Here is a 4,783-nt window from a genome sequence, read left to right on the forward strand (position 1 = left end):
GGGAGGGAGGGAGGCAGGGAGGCAGGGAGGCAGGGGAATCAGAATGGTTCCTTGGTGGTGTAAGGATACCAAATATTCAGACAATCAACTACACTTTTCCTATTGTCTGCTTGGCTTACAATTAGATGTGTTTTTCCTCTTACCTAAATAATAAATGAGGATATATTTTTCTCTTTCCATTCTTTTGAGTTTTTAACAATTGACTTTCTTTTCTTTGAATGCAAATCCAAAGTTAAGTTTTGAAAACTCAATCAAACAGCCTGGATTTGGCGCCTAACATGTGGGACCCTTCCCTTCCCTGGCCAGGATAGTAGTCAGTAGCTAGTGGCTGTGTAAGTTCAAGTTCATTAAGACTAGAGTTGCTGGCCACGGTGGCACTCACCTTTAATCCCAGCACTAGAGAGAGGTAGAGGCAGGCGATCTCTGTGAGTTCGAGGCCAGCCTGGTCTACAAGAGCTAGTTTCCAGGACAGCCTCCAAAGCTATAGAGAAACCTGGTCTTGAAAAAAAAAACAAAAATTAAAATAAAATAAAAAAACCTGTTTCAAACAAAACAAAACCCCAAAACCAACCAACCAAACAACAACAAACAGAGCTGAAGGTATAGCTCAGTGGTGCTGTGTCTTGTCAGCATGCCCAAAGAATTGGGTGTGACTGCTAGCACCCCAAAATGAATGATTGGGTGGAAGAATTAAAACAAAGTTCAGCTCTAACCACACTAACTAGTCCTACTTCCTTTTTTTTTTTTTTTTTCTCTGTGTAGCTTTGGAGCCTGTCCTGGAACTGGCTCTGTAGACCAGGCTGGCCTTGAACTCACAGAGATCCGCCTGCCTCTGCCTCCCTAGTGCACCACCACGGCCGGCTAGTTAATCCTACTTATTTCCTTTCTTTCTTTCTTTCTTTCTTTCTTTCTTTCTTTCTTTCTTTCTTTCTTTCTTTCTTTCTTTCTCTCTTTCTTTCTTTTCCTCTTTTATTGGGATTGGTTCTGGGGATTGCATATTTCCAGAGCCAGGAGAGCATGCAACTTCAGTTTCCCTTTGGAAACCTCTGCTGGCTCACGGTGGTTGAAGAAGATGTAAGGGATGTGAGGGATGAAGGCAAAGCCTGCCGGAGTCCCCTCTGATCTTCCCTAGAGATGGCTGTTTGTTGTTGTTCTCTCTCTCTCTCTCTCTCTCTCTCTCTCTCTCTCTCTCTCTCTCTCTCTCTCAGGTGACACAGGACACCAGACCTTGAGCACGGTAGTCAAGCACTCTACCTACCACGGAGCCCATACTTTGAAATTCAAACTTTGATCTTTTCTCAAGCTAACAACTCCTGGTGTGATTTTCTCTTGTGAGTCTAGGCAACAGCAAGCAGCAGAGTTCCTAGTCAGCCTGAGACCAGGAGAGGAAACCGCCAAACTCTGTTGTTTACCCTGCTAGGCTATGTCATGTCATCCATCATGTGTGTTAACTGCATGTTTGAGACAAGGTCTCACTATGTAGCACAGGATGGGTTTGAACTTGCGATCTTCCTGCCTTGGCCGCCTGAACGCGAGGATTGTAAGTGCACCCCACCACACCTGCCTTTAAATGTGTTTCTCTGTGTAGCCTTGGCCCTGTTTAAAAAACAAAAACAAACAAACAAACAAAAAATAGTCCAAGACACAGCCTGGGCACTCAAGCTACTTGAGACTGTGTTTGGAAAAATAGCAACAATGAATTCATTTAGTGTCTGACATAGTGGCACACTGCTGTAATCCCAGTACACAGGAGGCTGAGGCAGGAAGTGTGCCTTGTTTAAGGTTAGCCTGGACTGAAGCATGTACCAGGCCAGTTAGGACTACAGAGTGCAGATGACGGTGCCTGGGCGGAGCTCTGAGGACAACTTTCAGTCCTCAGGTCTCTCCTTTCACCATGTGAATTCTGGGGATCAAATTCAGCGCTGATGGCCAGGATTGGTGGCAGGTATCCTTACCCACTAAGCCATCTTGCCCCATTTTTGTTTTTGATACACATCACTCTGTCCTGGAACTCACACTGTAACCAGGCTGGCTTTGAACTCACAGAGATCCACCTGCCTCTGCTTCCCAAGTGCTGGGATTAAAGGCACGCACCATCACTGCCCAGTGGGTCTTGAAATCTTGGTCCTCTGCTTCTACTCCCAAGTGTTAGGAATATAGGTGTGCACTGCCACACCTACTCCTCTACACGCACTCGTCACTTATGGGTAATTTGTTTGTGTGCTGGTTTTGTTTTTGCAGTTCTGGCCACCACCGCCCGGCCCAGATGATACTTTCAATATACGTTGGAGTTATTGGGGACACATATTGTCAAAGTGCATCTGTATTTCCTTTTTGAAAAATAAATGAGTGATTCTCATTAATGCAGTGTATAGAAAACAGGAATTGGCCAGTACGCGTTCCGTGATTTTATAAGACCCGCACGTGGTTACAGTACAGAATCATCCCTAGTAGGGTAGACATCTTGATAAATTAACACCTGCTAATCTTGGCATTGAGGAAAAAACAATTCGCAAATGAGATTTCCAGTGAAAACGTCTTTCTAGAATTCAGGAGGGGTTGTAGTTGTAGCTCAGGGCTAGAAGGATTGCCTAGCCGGCGTGAGGTCCTGGGCTCCATCCCTAATGCCTGGCAAAAACCAAACCAAACTAAACCAAACCAAACTGCTGACTTTCCCTATGACCTCTGTGAGGTGCTATTTAACCTTTTCATTCTCCTGTAATGTTCCGTTGGCTTTCACCAAGGTGGGCTGTGTTGCTGTTTGTGAATGACTCAATATGCCATTTAAACCTTAAATCACCTCATTTTATTAGAACACCTACAAAGTTTTTATGATTTCAATTAATAAAAGTATGTCCTTTGCAATAATTGCCTTGGACCATAAGCGCAAAGTTAAAAACGCTCAGGAAGTTATGTAAAACTGTAAAACCCTTCAGCAAATGACAAATGTGTGTGTTAGGCACTAAGCCATTTCAAATAATTTTGAAGTCGCTTTCACAAAATACTCTCAGCCAGAGAGGTCAATTGAAGAAAGGAAATGCTGTGCCAAACTGTAGAAAAATTCAAGCTGGGGCTCCAGCAAGATCAGAGTGGAGAGGCAGTTAAGTAAACAAGGCTGAACAGAGTGAGGCCTCGCTCTGTAAGAACTCGGAGACATAGGTAGGTGGTAGGTGTGCTCTCAAATCTCAGATGGCACAGGGCTGCAGGGGAGACAGCAGTCACTGGGTAACAGAATCCCAAACCACCAAGGTCTCTAATTAGCATGGTCAACTTGATAGGAAGAGGACAGGCAACTGCTTCTGACTGCCCACCACCACCCCACCCCTGCACCCCCAAAGACACTAGTGCACACCTACAGAGTTTCCAAGAGAGATTCAGTTGATTCAATTGATTCAATTGCGTCTTCTCTGAACTGCACACCAACACCAGGGTGTGTGCCTCACCACGTCCTCCTCTCAGCCCTCTGGGGCTAATCATCACCAGCTCCTCATCTTTGCCTCTTTGTATTAGCAATAATGAGCTCGGGGAGCGTTCCTGAGAAGCTGTGCTGATTTTAATCAGCCATGCCGAGTGACTAGTTACAAATAATCTCATTGTTGAAGATATTTTTATGGCCACACTCCGATCCCCCGAGTAAGAACGGTTGTGTGCTTATAAAAAGCACATTCCCAGGCCTCACCCAGGACCCAGTCAGTCAGAATCGTTACAGAGAGGCACCAGAAATCTGCGTTTTAATAAGCTTTCTTTGCAATTCTTTATATAAATTAAATTTTGAGATTGAATATATGGAAGGTTTTTTTTTTTTTTTTGAGACAAGGTTTCTCTGTGTAACAAGCCATAGCTGTCCTGGAACTAGCTCTGGAGACCAAGTTGGCTCAGACTCAAAGAGAGCCACCTGCCTCTGCCTCCTGAGTGCTGGGATTAAAGGTGTGTGCTACCACCGCCCAGACTGGTTTTTGTTTTTGTTTTTGTTTTTTTGAGACTGGGTTTCTTTGTGTAACCTAGCTGTCTTGGAACTCACTTTGCAGACCAGGCTGCCTCTGCTGTGCTCCACCCCCACCCCCTCCCTTTCACACACATCCAGACACACACACACACACACACACACACACACACACACACCCTGCACCTCTGCCGCCCTTAGTGCTGAGAGTAAGTGCCACGACACCACCACCACTTGGCTAGATGACAGACACTTTAGAAAAGTTTTTTAATTTGCTTTTTACTCTATAGAATCAGGTTTGAAATTCAACAAAATCTCTGGATCAGAATAAAGAAAAAACAATGATTATGCAATAGTTCAGGGCCAGAAACAGCAGCTGTAGGCACAGTTTAACAGTATAAGGACTTCTAGAGAGTTCGGGGAATTGGCAAGCCCTGGGCGATGATTTCGCTCTGATTTTCAAGCTAGTGGCAATTTCAAATACCGTAGTCCATGGACTGAGGGTTGCTCAGTGGCACAGAGCTCGTTTACTGTGGAGAAGGCCTAGGGCTCCATTCTTAGCACCACAAAACGAACACAACTGTCTTCTAGTAGTTGGAACTGTCGGTAAGTTTTCATCTGTTCCCATTGTGCATGTGCGTGTGTGAGCATATGCGCATGAGTGTGCAGGTTTGCATGCCTGGCCGTGGTATGACACTGGGTGTTTCTATCACCGTTTGCCTTCCGATGGAGCCTCTCACTGAACCGGAAGCTCACCCGTTTTGGCTAGACCGGCCAGCCAGGGAGCTCTCCACTTGTTCCTTCCTGCAGTGCCCGCCGGGGTGATGGGCACTTACAGTC

This window comes from Alexandromys fortis, unplaced genomic scaffold (genome assembly GCF_014885135.2).
Source record: "Alexandromys fortis isolate MF-2015 unplaced genomic scaffold, M_Fortis_MF-2015_v1.1 scaffold_108, whole genome shotgun sequence".
NCBI classification, from domain to species: Eukaryota; Metazoa; Chordata; class Mammalia; order Rodentia; family Cricetidae; genus Alexandromys; species Alexandromys fortis.